The sequence below is a fragment of the Amphiura filiformis genome, chromosome 6 (assembly GCF_039555335.1).
Source record: "Amphiura filiformis chromosome 6, Afil_fr2py, whole genome shotgun sequence".
NCBI lineage: Eukaryota > Metazoa > Echinodermata > Ophiuroidea > Amphilepidida > Amphiuridae > Amphiura > Amphiura filiformis.
In genome coordinates, this window is record NC_092633.1 from 22,411,434 (window position 1) to 22,432,047 (window position 20,614).

The following is a 20,614-nucleotide window of genomic DNA, read 5'->3' on the forward strand; positions in this document are numbered from 1 at the left end:
GAATGAGAAATACTAATTAACGTGTCAACAACCTGTCACACAATGTTTTTAAATGAGAAAAATGAACACAATAATAAATCTGACGGGTTGTAGACACGGTAATTAGTATTTCTCATTCATTTGGTTGAGAAGGTTTCATAGAAGCAAGACCATTTTCAATTATCATAGTTTTGTCCAATTCTCATCGGTTTGAAAGAATTCTCATCGAATTCTCATTTTAAATTTTACACTAGAGTATTGTACATTGAGCATATTTTTCAAATTCAATTAGTAATATGTTAGTGAAGGAACAAAAGAAAATTTCGATGACGTCCGATATCATCGTTTGCCAAAAAAAGTTAAAATATTGGTGAAAGCTGATTTTTTTAACGATTAGGATTTAATATATATTTGTTAAATTTAAATATTTTTGATGAGATGTTCGATATTGGCGTTTGACAGTGGTTACATGTGCTCTTGGGTTATATGTAACCCTCCGTCTGACATCAAATACGCAAGGTTGGAAGGCTGAAGATCGGAGCAGATTAAAGATGTGTCTAAATTATACCCATTGGACAGTTTCAAGTTTCAAGTTTTCAGTTTTACTTTCAATATTGAGCATAAATATCAACTATCCAAGAAAACTAGAGGAACATACCGTAGCCACACTAACTTACGTAACATGCTCTACTTGCGAATTTTATACATAGGCCTAGGCCTATATCATTTGTTTACTTTGATCTGAAATTCAGCCGTTACTCTTTTTTTTACATAACAAATTGATAAAATTTTGTTTTGTTTTTATAAAACATGTCTATACTAATAAAATATCAGACTGTCTTTGTCTGTCCGATTATTCATATTGTTATGGTTTGATATATAGCTATATGGTGTTTGTGGGTGTGTGTGTGTGGGGTCTTTGGACCCCTTCAAACAATAACGTTAAAGAATCCCCCGTGGCTAAGTTTGCGGTTTGTAATGGGGGTAAAGTGGATACGAATGATACGGTGTCTGATCTCCGCCAAACTCCCCCTTTTATAATTCATATCCCCAAATTTTTAGTTTTCCCCCTTTTTGCGAAATGCTTTCCCCCTTTTTCAAATATTTCCCCCTTTTTAACTTTCCCCGTTTTCTAATAGTTTCCCCCTTTTCGACTTTCCCCCTTTTCGACTTACCCCTTTTCAAATAGTTTCCCCCTTTTCGAATCCCCCCTTTTCAAATAGTTTCTCCTTTTCGACTTTCCCCCTTTTCAAATAGTTTCCCCCTTTTCGACTTACCCCCTTTTCAAATAGTTTCCCCCCTTTTCGACTTTCCCCTTTTCGACTTTCCCCTTTTCAAATAGTTTCTCCTTTTCGACTTTCCCCTTTTCAAATAGTTTCCCCCTTTTCGACTTTTCCCCTTTTCATATAGTTTCCCCTTTTCGAATCCCCCTTTTCAAATAGTTTCCCCTTTTTAATTTCCTTTTCAAATAGTTTCCCCGTTTTCAAATTACCCCCTTTACAAATAATACCCCTTTTATTTTCACCCATTTTGTAAAATTAATAGTTCCCCCCTTTTACAAATAATCCCTTTTAACTTTCCTCCGCTTTTCACAAATAGGTTCCCATTTTAAATAGTTTCTCCCTTTTTAAATAATACTCCCTTTTTGTTTTTAATGCTCCCTTTTTGTTTGGGTACTCCCCGTTTTCCGTGCGTAGGCTTTACCAGTAAGCCTGGACCCTGGAGAGTACCGTGCACTCACTAGAGCTCATTTCGCTACATCCATTATTGGAAAGGCGTTCTACATGAATTTGGATACCAACGTAGGTAGATTTATAGCCTGTTGTGCAAGCGCCGCTAAATTCAATGGGTTAGGGATCCGTCAACTTTTATGTACGTTTATAGAGGGGCTGTACAAAGAGCAAATCCGATATGATTGATAAACCAAATGATGTTCAGAATGTTAAACGGGTGAAATGGCATGCATAAATATTTATGCTGGTCAAATTCATAGCAATGATGTTTGAAAGTCTGTGAAGAACTTGTCTATAAACAGGGATATGTCAGAGACAACAAACAACTGGCTGCCATGCCATTGTTACAGAAGCCTAGATAATAAGAATTGTTTGTGCTATATAATTATTCAAAAGTTTTTTTTTAAGTTAGCACCAAAGTTTAAAACAAGCGGTCTTAACAGTGAAATGACAATAAAAGCATACATTTATAAAACGGGCCTGGACAAAATGGGCATTGCATATTTATGACAAGTGTGGCTGTGTGATTTTATGCAACTTTATTTTTAAGCCAGTTCCGAATAATTTTCTCTATTCTTTGTTTGTCAACAATCCCGTTAACAATAAAAATGTGCTTTCTAATCAAAGGCTCTATGGCGTATATTCAATTGACCAGACAAATGAACCAGGGACTTCGGTCAGTGGTGCACGCCTCAAAAATCCAAAAAGAATTAGTAGGCCCTATATGTTAGATGAAGAATTTTATAAAGTAGCAATTAAGGGGGTACTACACCCCTGCCCAATTGTGTGCCTATTTTTGCATTTTTCTCAAATATTATAGCGCATAGGGACAAGTAAGATATGTATATTATAGGGGCAAGGACTACAACTACTGCACTGGAAATTTTATTTCAGCACAGCCAACAGTTGTGGAGTTACAGTCAAAAATGAGGGAAACCCAATCTTTGATCAATAAATCAATAACTACTTGCTTTGTGTTGCTGTATTTTCAAAACAGTAGTTGTAGTCCTTGCCCCTATAATATACATATCTTACTTGTCACCAATGTGCTATAATTTTTGAGAAAATTGCAAAAATAGGCGCAAAATTGGACAGGGGTGTAGTACCCCCTTAAGCCTAGTCTTTTTAAAGTCGAGACAAGTCCAAAATAATAACGATTAATAAGCCAATCTAATTGATTCGAATTCCAATCTCCTGGCCTTTTCCTGGGTCTTTATTTAGTTGCATGATATAATTCAGATTATGATTTTTCTTAAATGTAGATCTATATCCTATAGAATTCATAAATTACATAATAAGTATCATTTTATTCATTTTATTTAGCTCAAGAATTTGTATCAGACAATCACGTGCTTTCAACGTGTAGGCCGGACCTATTTCAATATCGAAGTACATGGGACGTGAATGCACGGTACTATAGATGGTCCGTGCCTACTGGTAAAGCCTACGCATCGTGAAAAGGGAATAAAAAAAGGAGTAAAAAAAGGAATAAAAAATAAGGGAGAAACTATTTTAATGGGGAAAAATCTGTAAAATGGTATTATGTAAAAGGTGAAAAGAAAATTCGAAAAGGGGAAACTATATGAAAAGGGGAAACTATATGAAAAGGGGAAATTCGAAAAGGGGGATACTATATGAAAAGGGGAAATTCGAAAGGGGGAACTATATGAAAAGGGGAAATTCGAAAAGGGGGAAACTATATGAAAAGGGGAAATTCGAAAAGGGGAAACTATATGAAAAGGGGGAAATTCGAAAAGGGGGAAACTATATGAAAGGGGAAAATTCGAAAAAGGGGGAAACTATATGAAAAGGGAAAATTCGAAAGGGGAAACTATATGAAAAGGGAAAATTCGAAAAGGGGGAAACTATATGAAAAGGGGAAATTCGAAAAGGGGAACTATATGAAAAGGGGGAAATTCGAAAAGGGGAAACTATATGAAAAGGGGGAAATTCGAAAATGGGGAAACTATATGAAAAGGGGAAATTCGAAAAGGGGAACTATTTGAAAAGGGGAAAGTCGAAAAGGGGGGGAACTATTTGAAAAGGGGAAAGTCGAAAAGGGGAACTATTTGAAAAGGGGAAGTTAAAAGGGGAAATATTTGAAAAAGGGGAAAGCATTTCGCAAAAGGGGGGAAAACTGAATATTTGGGGAGATGAATTATAAAAGGGGAGTTTGGCGGAGATCAGACACCGTAGAATGAGGCTGTCAAATACCCACCTGCGTATGTGAACTTATGCATTGAACTAGCGACTGCTGCATATATACAAGGCCTCGGTTAGTCCAGGATAGTGAGAGTTCTGATAAAGCGACAGGTGTGTGTCATTTTATAGTCAAGTTCAACAATGATGGCGTTCTTTATCTTAAATCTTCTTTGTATCTTTACAAGTGGTAGACACTTGTATAATGGTTCGTATCAGAACATCAGAAAAAATCAAATCTATCAGGCGGCGGATGACATGATCGAGCCGGCAACTCGTGAAACCGCCCGGCCGTATCATGGTATGGCATTTTCCATATGCTCGGTTAGTTTTGTGGGGTTCATTATCGAACCCCAACGGTTTTAGCTTGTATTTATATTATTTATCAACATAGGCCTATTTGTTTGTAATATTTCAAGCGGTTTTAAAATTTCAAAATAATCCCATTCAATTACACGGTTGACGATGAAAATTTACTGAATTTAGGGACTGCACGTCATACACCACCTGATATCTATGAAAATATATGTAAATAGCGCCCTCAATTTGCACTCAAATGTAGTTTATAGAATATTTAAACTTATACAAAAAAGCAGAAAAGTAATAATTTGATATAGAAACGAAAATATATCTTAAAATAGCTTTAAAATATGTGTTGGTATTTTCCAGGTCTAGAATTGAACATTATATATTGTTTTTTGTTAGAAAAATTAATAAATGATCACATCATATAAGCATAGGCCTTCTATGATACAGCAACGGCTATGCAGCTTCATTGTAAACGCTTCATGGTAGGTACAGCTCAACTGATCATACTTTTCCTACATTCGACCTTGCATGATTTTTGAGTTGACACAGTCATGAAAATAACTATAGATACTTGACAGACCATTAGTAGCCCAGTTCTGAACATTTTCATTGATCATTCATAACAATAGGTATCTGATGGATCAGTGAAGATAAGAAGGGATTATAATATATCCGTAACCTTGATATTATAGTACATCTCGAGGAAAAAGTGCAATGGACATGTTTTCATTTTATGTTTCAAATATTCCGCGCATGAAAATTGAGTATTTAACCCAAAATGGAAAATGGAACAATTTAATGGAAATCTGTTTTAACAGATTTTTTGACATCTTTTTCTGCACTGTATTATACCTAAATTAAGAAATTTGATAAATATTCAAAGAAAATATAGGTCATCCAAAAATGTTGATTTTTACACATTTTGGGGCAAAAAAGGAAAAATAAGCAAAAATATCAAAATCTGTTTTAACAGCTTCATTCATCAAGTCATAACAAACGGCCTACATGCTTAATTTCTAATAAAATATTGAAATTGTGAAAAAAATATAGGTATTTATTGATTTTCATGTTTTTTCTTGCAAATATGCTAATAATATGCAAATTATGAAATTGCAAAATAAAGTTACTACAAGTGTGATGTTCAAAATGACAGACATCAAAAAGAGATTCGATGAAATGTAAAGGTGTAGTAACAATTTTGGCATGGACTGTTTGGTTAGGCAAAGTACGGTAAGTTGAGCTGTACTCAAAAGTACTAACGTGGGTGTCAAATAGGTGGAATATGATGGACCTGGAAATTAACCCTGCACGGATATGATGAGTTTCCCTTCTCACCACTGCTCACATTCTATTTCACTTCCCTTCGTTTTAGTTTTTTCTCTTTTTCCGTGCGGGCTTCTTCATCAAGCATTTACTGAATGTGTATTGTAAGAGACTCAAAACTTTCCACTTAATTGGAAACAATCCATCCTCTTGTTTTTACTCACAGCCAGAAAATTTGGGCAAGCTCTCAGGTACATGAGGGACTCTCAATTGTAAATTATAGACTCTCAATTGTAAATTATAAAAAATAGTAATTTAGACAATCACATAGGAAAATTGCCGAAAAACAGCTTGTGCCTCCCCCACCATTACTTTTGGTCGGTGTCCCCATCATGGTTGGTGCCCCCCAGATATAGTCCTTCTAGAAAGGACAATATCCACACTGGCCGACGGACTATATCTAAGCCGGCTGACGGACTATCTACGCCGCCTGACGGCGTGATATGTGGTGCTTGCTGTTGACAGGTTGTTGAGTCCTTCTGGAAGGACTACCCAGATAGGATGACTCGCGCTACGCCACTGATTCTTGGTACTGGTACTAGCTCATATTACATTCGTTACGGACCATTCCTGTGTTACACAATTACTGGAGATTGCTGAGATTTGGAAAATCATGTTAGACGAAGGAGGAGGAATAGAAGTAGTTTATTTGGATTTCAAAAGGCTTTTGGCAGTGTCCCTCATCAACTACTTATGAAGAAGTTAGCAGCATGTGGTTTTCAAGGTGCAAAATTACTTGAGAGCTTTTTAATGGCAAGACAACGGTGGTGATAAATGGTAAAGGGTCTACATGGGAGGATGTTGTGAGTGGAATTCCACAGGGCAGTGTGCTGGGCCCGATCCTATTCGTGATCTTCATAAATGACTTGCTTGATTTAGTAGACGGAAATGTGAAGATATTTGCAGATGATACCAAAGTTTTCAAGGCAGTCCATGGCAAAGAAGATTGCAGGTAACTTCTTGGCAGCTTATGTGAATGGTCTGAACAAGATTCAAGATCATGTTGTGACAGCCACGTCCGCGATTTCAAGAATGGTTTATTATAAGCTGATATCGGTGTTAAAGAACTATTTTATTGATTAATTTATTTAACAGATAATAGGTAAGCTAGCTCAGGGCTACGAAATCCCCGGTATCGTGGTACCGGCGTTCCCAGAAAAAAATTCAGAGTCGCAGAAAAAAATCAAGACGGGAAAAATAATTTAAAACATCTTTTAAGATTAAAATCTTTTAAGATTAAAATCTTTAATATCATTTTTCTGAAGCTCTGAAAATATTCTGTGAACACTACCACTCGTGAAATATTTTCTGCGAACTTAGACGATAACTTAATAGAGGGGGGATCAAACAAATTTGAGGGTAAAATTCCGGGGTAAAATGTACGAGAAGGCATGTACATTCCAAACATTTTGCGCGCTCCGCGCGGATGAATGTTAGGTATTCAATTTTGTAATCTCAAGCTACAAATCAACAAAATGTGCGCACTTTACAATTTGGGTGTAACACTATGACTACAATGAGTAATAACTCCAAACGGTAATTTTTAGCTAATGAGTTAATGACCATATAGGGGTAGATCGGGGGGATGGGGGAAAATCCCCCCCAATATGTTGTTAACAATCATCCCCAAATGTTGACGTCTGTATATGGGTTTCTAACAAAAATTAACCCCATATTTGGTCATTTTAAAATAAAAAGTGCCAATTTTTTGGGCGCTTCGGGCAAATTAATTTCAGTTTTGTACTATGTTTTACCAGTTTATCTTCAATATGGCAAATGTTTTTGCGCGCGAACGCGCATTTGTACCATACCCTTATTTTGTCAGCAAAAGGTGCTGGATTAACTGGACTTCCAAGAAATTTTCACCAACCCATATGTCAAAAAGAAATCTATGCCACTGTTAATGATGTATATTTTTGGTTTCTTTTTTAGGACATGAAGGGGGGTCATAAAAAATCCACCCTTTTTTTAGGGGGATCAAAAATCAAAAAAATTTTGACGTCCGAGGGTCCAACTTTTACAAACCCCCCCCCCCCCCACCAAAGTATTTATGAACACTCCCTACCCCCTACCTGGACGGCGCTCGCAGAAAATATTTCAAACAACAGTTCACGTTCACAGAAAGGAAATTATTTTTCGCTGCCCTGAGCTAGCTACTGCTGATATCGGTGTTGATGAAGTATTTTTCATTTGAACAGGTGAGCCGATATCCAAATGGATAATCTACAAATGATTGAATTGTAAGTAAGCTATCTGCTGGTGATATCGGCCTTGATGAAGTAGGTTACATTTAATAAATCAATAAGCTGATACCGATGATTGAGAACTATTTGATTGATTATAATATCTACTGCTGACATCGGTCTTGATGAAGTAGACTTCATTTGATCAATCAGCTAAATTGATATCGGCGTTAAAGAACTATTATTTGATTGATTATAAGTACGCTATATACTGCTGACATCAGAAGTTAGCAGCACATGGTATTCAAGGAAGAGTACGAAGATGGATTGAGAGCTTTTTAATTGGAAGACAACAGAAGGTGGTGATATGGTAAAAGGTCTACATGGGAGGATGTTGTGAGTGGAATTCCACAGGGCAGTGTGCTGGGCCCGATCCTATTTGTGATCTTCATAAATGACTTGCCTCATAAAATATCTACTGTGTGTCATGCTCCTGAGAATAGTATATATTTGCGGTGGTGGTTACCACTTTTTACCACGTTTTTCTTCACATTTTTTTTAATGAAGCTGATCTTGGGCGTTAAATTTTAATGGCTAATTAATGAGAAAAATATGAGCGATACCAAAATATCAGTTTTGATGAGAGAAAATGCAGGATCAAGTTGTTGATCTAGTCACACACTTTTAAAAGACATGCTTTGTTGATGTTAGTTTTATGTTGCATCTAATGCACAAGATACGTCCGATGATCTTGTCAACGGAACACAGCCACGAAACAGCAGATATGAGATGAAAGTGATCTCATGCAACTTGTTTGTGACTGGACCCTCTCATGTCAAACCTAATTGTTTGATGACGACTTCGGACATCAAACCAGTGTTCATGTTGCAATGTTTGTAAGTATTTTCTTAGCCGCACATTCTCATGTCAGACACCAGCACTCAAACCATCGCATCCCAATGCAATGCCAGGGGCTTAGTCTGCGTAGAGATGGATTGGGCTGTACTGGACGAACAAGAGCAGCAGATAAGACGTCTAAATATGTCAGAGTTGTTTTGTAAATGTTCACGCGTGGTGAAATAAGTGCGTCAAGCATGACTGGTCGGAGGGGAGCATGACCTATAACTGTGTTTGCACTCAAATATTTGAACAAAGAAAGCTGACACACAAGAGGAATGCTGAATTATATGAGTGTTCTAAAGGAGACCCCAAGGTTGGATATAAGTGATGCCAGTTCTGCCCATGTGCATGATTTTTCTGGGGGCGCCTGAAAAATTCGTTTTGGTACATTATCCCGCAAGACATGAAATGCGAATATTGGCTTCCTTGATTCATTTATAACTTATAAGATCAGTATTAAGATAATACACTGCAGTTTTCAATGGCTCGAAAATTGAACGCCTGCCATCCGATATCAGCAGCAGATAGCAAATATAATTTATTATCAACTATTGAAATAATCTGTAGGTAGACAGCTTTTCAACACTGATATCAGTTTTGCGCATGTATCAGCTTACAATCAGTCAAATAGTTCTTCATCATCGATAAATGAAACCTACTTCATCCAGACTGATATCAGCAGTAGATAGCTTACTTATAAAAATTCAAAATGATCTTTAGCGTCGATAACAGTCTTATAATGAATGAATGAATGAATGAATGAATGAATGAATGAATGAATGAGTGAATGAGTGAATGAATGAATGAATGAATGAATGAATGAATGAATGAATGCGTAAATGAATGCATGAATGAGTGAATCAATGACCGAACGAAAATGAATGAATTATAAGTGAATGAAGCAGGACTCAAGTCTGGACGTAACCTAGACGAGTCATTATGATTGGATGAATGAATGAATGAACACGTGCATGAAGCAGGACTCCGTTCTAGACTAAGTCTTGCCGCTTCATTATGAATGTGTGAATGAAAGAGTGAATGAATGCATGAATGAGTGAATCAATGACCAAACGAAAATGAATGAATTATAAGTGAATAAAGCAGGACTCAAGTCTGGACGTAACCTAGACGAGTCATTATGAATGAATGAATGAATGAATGAACAAGTGCATGAAGCAGGACTCCGTTCTAGACTAAGTCTTGCCGCTTCATTATGAATGTGTGAATGAAAGAATGAATGAATGGAACAGGACTCAAGTCTGGACGTAACCTAGACGAATCATTATGAATGAATGAATGAACGAATGAATGAATAAAGCAGGACTCAAGTCTGGACGTAACCTAGACGAATCATGCATTATGAATGAATGAATGAATGAATGAATGAATGAATGAATGAATAAAGCAGGACATGAACAGGTGCATGAAGCAGGACTCCGTTCTAGACTAAGCCTTGCCGCTTCATTATGAATGAGTGAATGAATGCATGAATGAGTGAATCAATGACCGAATGAAAATGAATGAATTATAAGTGAATGAAGAAGGACTCAAGTCTGGACGTAACCTAGACGAGTCATTATGAATGAATGAATGAATGAATGAACGAATGAATGAATGAATGAATGGGTGAAAAGCAGGACTCAAGTCTGGACGTAACCTAGACGAATCATGCATTATGAATGAATGAATGAATGAATGAACGAATGATTGAATAAAGCAGGACTCAAGTCTGGACGTAACCTAGACGAATCATGCATTAAGAATGAATGAATGAATGAATGGGTGAATGAATGGAACAGGACTCAAGTCTGGACGTAACCTAGACGAATCATTATGAATGAATGAGTGAATGAATGAATGAATGAATGAATGAATGAATGAATGAATGAATGAATGAATGAATGAATGAATGAATGAATGAAGCAGGACTCAAGTCTGGACGTAACCTAGACGAATCATGCATTATGAATGAATGAATGAATGAATGGGACAGGACTCAAGTCTGGACGTAACCTAGACGAATCATTATGAATGAATGAATGAATGAATGAATGAATGAATGAATGAATGAACGAATGAACGAATGAATAAAGCAGGACTCAAGTCTGGACGTAACCTAGACGAATCATGCATTATGAATGAATGAATGAACAAGTGCATGAAGCAGGACTCCGTTCTAGACTAAGTCTTGCCGCTTCATTATGAATGTGTGAATGAGTGAATGAATGAATGCATGAATGAATGAACAAGTGCATGATGAAGCAGGACTCCGTTCTGGACTAAGTCTTGCCGCTTCATTATGAATTTGTGAATGAATGAATGAATGAATGAATGAATGAATGAATGAATAAAGCAGGACTCAAGTCTGGACGTAACCTAGACGAATCATGCATTATGAATGAATGAATGAATGAATGAATGAATAAATAAAGCAGGACTCAAGTCTGGACGTAACCTAGACGAATCATTATGAATGAATGAATGAATGAATGAACACGTGCATGAAGCAGGACTCCGTTCTAGACCAAGTCTTGTCGCTTCATGTGTGAATGAAAGAGTAAATGAATCCATGAATGAGTGAATCAATGACCGAACGAAAATGAATGAATTATAAGTTAATAAAGCAGGACTCAAGTCTGGACGTAACCTAGGCGAATCATTATGAATGAATGAATGAATGAATGAATGAATGAATGGAATGATTAATTACATAGAAAATGAATGTTTATTTCCATAAATAAAAAAGAAGCAAACTACATTAAAATTACACATCAAATAATTATAAAATAATACAAAGACAATTACGGAGGAGATGGTCGAAAGGCCAATAAGGACAGCTGATTCATCCAATGAAACCTTCCGATATCAGCAGTAGATAGCTTAGGCCTACTTATAATCAATCAAATAGTTCTTCATTATCGATATCAGCTTAGCTGATTTAATGAAACCTACTTCATCAAGGCAGATATCAACAGAAGATAGCTTACTTATAATCAATCAAATAGTTCTTCATTATCGATATCAGTTAATAGCTGATTTATCCAATGAAACCTACTTCATCAAGGCCGATATCAACAGAAGATAGCGTACTTATAATCAACCACACATCAACCAAATAGTTCTTCATTATCGATATCATCTTAGCTGATTTATGAAATGAAACATACTTCATCAAGGCCGGTATTAGCAGTAGATAGCTTACTTAATCAATCAAGCAGTTCTTCATTTTTGATATTCGCTCAGCTGATCAAATGAAAAGTACTTCATCAACACCGATATCAACAGTAAATATCTCACTTATTATCAGCTTCATAAATTAACAAAAAACAAGTAAGGTATCAGCAGTAGATATATAGCTTACATGTATTCACTCAAATAGTTCTTCTAAACCAGTATTAGTTACGCTCATTTATCTAATGAAATCCACATCATTCCATAAACCATTTAACAACACATCAGGGACTTTAATGCTTAGAAGTGCACATCCTAAATATTCCACAATTAGAGAATAAACGATAGGAATTTTTATTTTGCCTATCCTCTACCGTGTGATAGACGACAGGCAGGTCCAATATTTTGAGTAGTGGATGCCGGCGCAGCCGGTATCCACTACGATCAGCACAACCCGATGACCGTGCGTAGATGTTGAAGGACTTGGAGGATTTAGTCTAATAAACGGCACCCGAAATCTTGCGATTGTCCAATCAAAAATGTGTCTACGAACTAGACCACTCCCACTGACTAAGAATTTACCATCGCAGCCAGGATCAGCTCCCGAGTTTCGTACAGGTTACAACAAGACAACTCAACGTTTCCACGAGAGCGTACGCATAACCGAACGACTTATCAATTGAGCTAACTTGACTGCTAAAAACGCCTATATCAGCTGCAGTAGCCAATCCATATAACAAATTACTTATAATCAATCAAATAGTTCTTCATCTTCGATATCAGCTCAAATGAAAACTACTTCATCAACACCGATATGAGCAGTAGATACCTTACTTATTATCAGATTATCAGATATTTGGAGCGGCCTTGAACTGATTTGTCAAATGAAGTCTACTCCAGCGGTAGATAGCTTACTTATAATCAATCCAATAGTTCTTCTTCATCGATATCAGCTTAGCTATTTCAAGGCCGATATCAGCAGCAGATAGTTTACTTATATTCAATCAAATAGTTTTTCCTTATCGGCTCAGCTGATCAAATGAAAACTACTTCATCAACACCGATATCAGCAGTAGATAGCTTTAATACTTATTATCTGTTAAATAAATTAACAAACAACAAAATAGGATATCAGCAGTAGATATATAGCTTACATGCATTAACTCAAATAGTTTGTCAGCACCGGTGTTAGTTAAGTTCCTTTATCAAATGAAATCCACCTCATCAACGCCTATATCAGTAGCCATATATCAACTTACTTATAATCAATCAATCTTCAATATCAGCTTAGCAAATTTATCAAATGAAAATTACGTCATCAACACCGATATCACCAGACCAGTAGATAGCTTACTTATTATCAGTTTAACAAATTAAACAAGAAGCAAGTAGGGTATAGCTTACATATTTTCACTAAAATAATTCTTCAACATCGATATCAGCTTAGCTGATTTATCAAATGAAATCCACTTCATCAACGCCGATATCCGATATCAGCAGTAAGCATATCAACTTACTTATAATCAATCAAAATAGTTCTTCATCTTCGATTTAGCTTAGCTGGATTATCAAACGGAACCTACTTCATCAAGACCGATATCAGCAGTAGATAGCTTACCGTATCTACTGCTGATTATTGAGATAATCAATCAAATAGTTCAAAACACCGATATCAGCTTAGCTAATTTTTCAAATGATACCTTTTTCATCAAGGCCGATATCAGCAATAGATAGCTTACTTATAATCAATCAAATAGTTCTTTAACGCCGATATCAGCTTAGCTGATTTTTCAAATGAGACTTACTTCATCAAGGCCGATATCTTTAACGTCCATATCAGCTTAGCTGATTTATCAAATGAAACCTACTTCATCAAGGCCGATATCAGCAATAGATAGCTTACTTATACTCAATCAAATAGTTCTTTAACACCGATATCAGCTTAGCTGATTTATCAAATTAAACGACTATAACCTACTTCATCAAGGCCGATATCAGCAGTAGATAGCTTACAAGTTATAATCAATCAAATATCTCTTAAACGCCGATATCAACTTAGCTGATTTATCGAATGAAACCTACTTCATCAAGCTCGGTATTAGCAGTAGATAGCTTACTTATATTCAAGGGCGTAGCCAGCTTTTTTCAATCAATCAATCAATCAATCTTTATTTCATTCAAAATACAACAATACAATAACAGCAAAACAACACATTTGAATGAGGAGATGCTCAGAAGGCCAAAAAGGCCTGAACAAGCACCCCCCTTAACCTTAGCCTAAGTTTCTTAATTTGTCTAATAAAATACAATTACATACATACAAACACCCCCCACCCTCTTTCATACATTCATGTAGAACGAACTAAGCAGGGAAAAAATTATGAATAAAGAACATGCAGAATATAAATTAGGATTTCATAACATTTGCTCACGTACGTATATCGCACAAGAAAGCTGACATTTTGTGAATATAGTATGAATGCTAAGAGATCAGTTAATTTTAATCGATTTTTGTTTTAAAAGGAGAAAAATAAAAATAAGTAAATCCAAACTAAGAGGTATTAAGTGTACATTTCTATAAGGTTTGTTTTAATTTGGGATCTAAAGAGTTTTACTGATGTAGCCGTTTTGGCGCATCTGTCAATCGAATGCCATTTTCTTGGCCCGGCGGTTCTTATTGTTTTGTTAGCAAACTCTGTTTTTGTAAGACAGATCTTGTAATCTTCAGCGTTTCTTGTGTGATACCTGAGGTGATTCCTCTGCTCAACAAAATAACTATTGAAGGCCTTTGGTAACTGATTGGTATTATACTTGTACATAAAAGTGCTTAGTTCGAGATCATAACTATCATAAACATTAAGCAAATTGTAATTCTTGAAAATAGGGGCTGAGTGACTTAAAAAGTGACTATTCGATATCATTCTAAGGGCTTTTTTTGAAGTTTGAAAATCTTTTCCAAATATTTTTGACAAGTATTTCCCCATGCTAAGATACCATAGTTTATGTAAGGAAGTATTAAAGTACAATATAGTGAATACATTATTCGCTCGGGGACAAAATGTTTCAGTTGGTTTATTACACCAACACCTCTAGATATATTCTTTGAGATGTTGGTAATATGAAAATTCCCAGTTTAATTCTCATCAATTGTCACTCCAAGAAATTTGGTCTTATTCAACCTTTCCAGGATTACATTATCTAATATAATATTTTTAGTAACATTGTACAATACGTGTGATGTTTTGTGATTTGTACCAAGCACCATATAATTAGTCTTGCTTGCATTCACTGATAGCTTATTAGCCTTAAACCAATTATTTACTTCTTTTAATTCATTGTTGATAAGGTCGTATTTGGACATAATGTCCTTATGTGAATAAGTTATAGTAGTATCATCGGCAAACAAGACAAATTTTAGAATGGTGGAAGTATTTATGATATCATTAACATACAAAATGAACAATAATGGGCCTAGGATGGAGCCTTGAGGTACTCCACATATTATATCTTTATGTTCAGATTTACAAGAATTGTAATACACATACTGTTTTCTATTATGTAAGTAATCTTTAAACCATTTTAAAACGTTTCCTCTAAAACCATAATGTTCCAGTTTATGTAATAAAATACTATGGTCGATAGTGTCAAAGGCTTTTGACAAATCTAAGAAAATCCCAACAGTTGTCTCATTGTTTTCGACAGCATTACTAATTTTGTCAATAAATTCCAAGATAGCCATATAGGTAGAATGTTTAGATCTAAAGCCAAATTGCTTATCATTTAGAATTTCATATTTATCAATGTAATGTATGCATCTGTTGAACACAAGCCTTTCAAGTATTTTTGAAAAGCATGGCAGAACAGAAACTGGACGATAGTTTGAGAAAACTTCTGGATTTTCTTTCTTATAAATGGGAATAACCTTTGCGATCTTTAACTCATTTGGTACTACACCAGCAGTAATAGACAGGTTGAATATAATAGTTAATGGAATCGATATTTCCTTTGCAATCCTTTTTACCACGTAATTACCAATAGTATCGTGACCAGCACTCTTGTTTTGATTAAATTTATGTATTATTTTTATAACGTCTTCATCAACAATTGGTTTCATGTACATGCTACTGCTTAATGGGCTTTCATGTACATGCTACTGCTTAATGGGCTTTTGGTCGGGGGGGGGCAAAATAAAATTTTGGGGGCACAGACGAAAAAATTGCAGTTGCATCATACGATACATAGAGACTGTATGTCTTCGAGCTTCCCGAAAAGGGCCTTATTGGGATGATGTGCGCGCGTAGCGGGAAAAAATGGTATTTTACACTATTTTCGCCCATTATCCGGCTAAATAGGGCTTTATTGTTACAATGTGCGCGCGTAGCGCGGAAAAATTTTGTATTTTACACTATTTTGGCCCTGAATTTTGCTAGAAAAGGGCTCCTTGCCTTTTTTCTTTTCCTTTGCCCTCCTGATTTCTCTTTCATTTTTGTCAGAGGGCACTTTTTCTTTCATTTTTTAGTCAGGGGGGCAACTGCTACTGCTTATATTTTATCAAATAATTCTTCATTTTTGATGTCGGCTCGGCTGATCAAATGAAAACTACTTCATCAACACCGATATCAGCAGTAGATAGCTTACTTATTACCAGTTTAACAAATTAAAAAAAAGCAAGTAGGGTCTCAACAATGGATATAATAGCTTACATAATAATTCACACAAATAGTTTTTCAACATCGATATCAGTTCGGCTTACTTATCAAATGAAATCTACTTCATCAAGGTCGATGTCAGCAGTATTATGTAACTTACTTATAATCAATCAATTAGTTATTCATCTTCGATATATCAGCTTAGTAAATTTATCAAATGAAACCTACTTCATTGACGCTGATATCAGCAGTAGATAGCTTAATTATTATCAATCAAATATGTCTTTAACGCCGATATCAGTTTAGCTGATTTTCCAAATGAAACCTACTTCAATCAGTCTTTAACACCGATATCGGTTTAGCTGATTTATCAAATGAAACCTACTTTATCAGCAGTAGGCCATATAACAAGGGGCCTACTTATAATCAATCAAATAGTTATTCATCTTCGATATCAGCTTAGCCGGTTTATCAAATGAAACCTACTTCACTAACGCCGATATCAGCAGTAGATATAGCGTACTTATAATCAATCAAGTACCGTATAAGGTCTTAAACGCCGATATCAGCTTAGCCGATTTATCGAATGAAACCCACTTCATCAACACCGATATCAGTAGTAGATAGCTTACTTATAATCAATCAAATAATTTATAGGCCAATGTCCCCCTTATTGTTATTTTTTATAAAAAACAGATTTAAAGGCCTAGACCTACAAGTATAGGCCTAATGATTAATCATACATACCTTAAATAACTTGCACCTATATCTTTAACGCCAATATCAGTTTAGCTGATTTTCCAAATGACACCTACTTCAATCAAATAGTTCTTTAACGCCGAGATTTGCTTAGCTGATTTATCAAATGAAACCTACTTCATCAGCAGTAGGCCATATAACAATTTAGGGGCCTACTTATAATCAGTCAAATAGTTCTTCATCATCGGTATCAGCTTAGCTGATTTATCAAATGAAACCTACTTTACTAACGCCGATATCAGCAGTAGATATAGCGTACTTATAATCAATCAAGTACCGTATAAGGTCTAAAACGCCGATATCAGCTTAGCCGATTTATCAAATGAAACCTATTTCATCAACACCGATATCAGCAGTAGATAGCTTACCGGGTACTTATAATCAATCAAATAGTTCTTTTATTGATAAGCCAATGTCCCCCTTATTTTTTAAGTTTTATATAAGAAGACAGATTTAAAGGCCTAGACCTACAAGTATAGGCCTAATGATGAATCATACATACCTTAAATAGCTTGCACCTATAGGCATATGTACCATAAAAACAGATCAATAATAGGCCTACCAATAGGCCTATTAGGCCTACCACATAGCCTGCACTTTTACCGACATCCAGTATGCGTTATGTTAGAAATGTACAGAATAATGAAGAATTTAAGAAACTCACCAACAGATGATTGTTTCATAGATTGGGCGTACATAATGAGAATCGATGCAAAATTCAAGACTTTTGCTCTGCAATCTACGGATACATACAACACCCATATCTAACGACGGGATGACCGTATAATTATGTTGTCTTGCATCACTATTAGCCGCTCATGCAGAATATTGCAATAGAAGTTTCACGGAAAAAGTTAACAAAGGTTGCGAAAATGGTGTCCCAAAACTCAACTTGGAACATGAAAATGGCTTGTCAAGTAGGATCTCAATACTGGTCAGTTTAATACATAGGTTAGAGAGTGGGTAAAGATAATTGGCTTTCCAAAATAGAACCAGTCTAATCCTCCTAAAGTGTACTTTTCGAGCTAATTTTTGAACGATTGAATAAATGGTCCATTTGTTAATTTTGTCTTAATCATTTTCTTTTACCCTGAAAAGTGGAATTTGGGTGAGTGCATCTTTACGGCCCGTAAAGGGGGGGTGATGGGCATGTCTCGGGGTTTACATGCATGATTTGCCTTACCTTAAGAGTCTTTCTTGCCGATGCTGCTGGGGGTGGCCGTACTGCAAATTATGCCGATTGGGTCCTATACTCCTATGTCAGGCTGAACAATTCCATAAAGATTCCTTGCATATAGAGTAGGCCATATAGGTCCTGTATGTGATGTGAATAGTATAGTAGCGCTGAAATAGAAAAAAATACTCATGCAAATCATTATATAGCAGAGGCTCCGGAAGATGTTAAATATTGGGGGGGGGGGGGGGCAATGGTGCCTGGCCAAAATTATGGGGGGGGCAATGGTAATTTTTCATAGGCATCCAAATTATGGGGGTCACTGTATAGGCCTCAAGTAGGCCTACTATAGGCGGTTACCCGTATTTTGGCTTTTGCAGATCTCAAAATCAGGGAGTGCCCTTTATTTGGCGGTTCTCGGCTGGGCGCGATTACCTGCCTGATGGTGACTGTACCCACCAAGTTTCATGCCCATCCGACAGTTTTTACTAATTTGACCTCAGATGACCCCTAAATGCCCTTCCCAAAATTTGGTTCTAAATGGTGATTCTACCTACCAAGTTTCATGCCGACAGCTTTTACTAATTTGAACTCAGATGACCCCTGGCGACCCCGAAAAGACCTTCCAAAAGTTTGTCTCTAAATGTTGAATGTACCCACCAAATGTCATGCCCATACGACAGTTTTTTACTAATTTGACCTCTGGTGACCCTGGATGACCCAAAATTACCTTCCAACAGATTTGGCTCTAAATGTTGACTATATCCACCAAGTTTCATGCCCATACGGCAGTTTTTAGTATTTTGACCTCAGATGACCCCTGGGTGACACCGGATAACCTACAAATGACCTTCCAAAATTTGGCTCTAAATGTTGACTCTTAGGGCGAATTTCTCGACGGGTGGCTTAGCAATTGGCTTGTCTAGCCTCAAGGCTTAAGAGGTCGTAAGACCAGGCTTAACTGAAAACGTATTTCCCGAAGCACGGCTACCATAGCCTCGAGGCTTCGTTAGCCCGTGGGCCAGGCTTGTAGGATTAGCCCCAGGCTTCAGTAAAATTTGCATTTCTCGAAATCAGTCTTCTGTAGCCGTAGTCTACGCAAGCCTGTTAGACCAGGCTTACAGCGGCTTTTCTTGGCCCTGCCTCAGAGCAGGTCTTAGGTCGTAAGCCTTGGTCTATTTCAATTTACAAATTATTTAAATTGTAACGCAAAGTTTATCTTTCATATTTTTGACGGTCTTTCAATTAAAATAAGTAAGCAGTCGCGTAACTGGGGGAGCTCTCCCCCCCCCATCCCATGAAAAAGGTAAATTAGGCCTACTTATTAATTAACCTCATTACTTGGTCATTTTAACCTAAAAAACTCAATTTTTAAGGTTAAATAAATTGCATTTATCCCACCTTTGTACCATTGGCCTATATGTCACCAGCTTTAATACCTTTAATATGGCATTTGTACCATAATTTTTTTTTTTCAATCCCACCTCCCCCCCCATATCAAAAAGAAATCTACGCCAATGTTCCGGGGACACATTCCAAGCAGATCCCATAACTCCTCAGACCCACTCCACCCCTTACAAACCCAAACAGCATGAACGATGCCTGCCCCTCATCATCATCATCATCATCATCATCATCATCATCATCATCATGAAGACCTATATGATACCACCTGTCCCTATCCAAGCCTTAATAGTTTGATACTCATACTTTTCATAAGTAGGCCTATTAAAATATTATTTTGGAGTGCCTATATTATACCAGGTTGGACATCAATTTAATACAATAAAAGAAGGACAAAATTGGTAAAGATATAGTAAATATTTGACACGAAACAATAATGCATGCAGTATTAAAACTGAATTTACGGATAAGATGCATATAATATTGCTATATCTTCTACTTAAATAATTATAAATATTGTACCAACAGATAACTTCATGTGAGATCTGAGAAGACTACTGATATCAGCAGTAGATCGCACGTTGGTTGCTTTCCTAGGGGAATCACAGATTCCTTTCCATTAGGCTTACAGTTTTACCCTTTTTGGGATGCAAAGAAAGAATCACGAGTATAAAGCATAGACGTATCATTCATACAAGTTGGACTCAGAAAAAGTCAAGTGGAAATAAAATAATACATAAAAGACACAAAAACAGACACAATATTCTTGCATCAAGTTGTGTACGGTATAAGCCCAAGCACAAGACCGCTGGTCCAAGCTAGTCTTTGCGC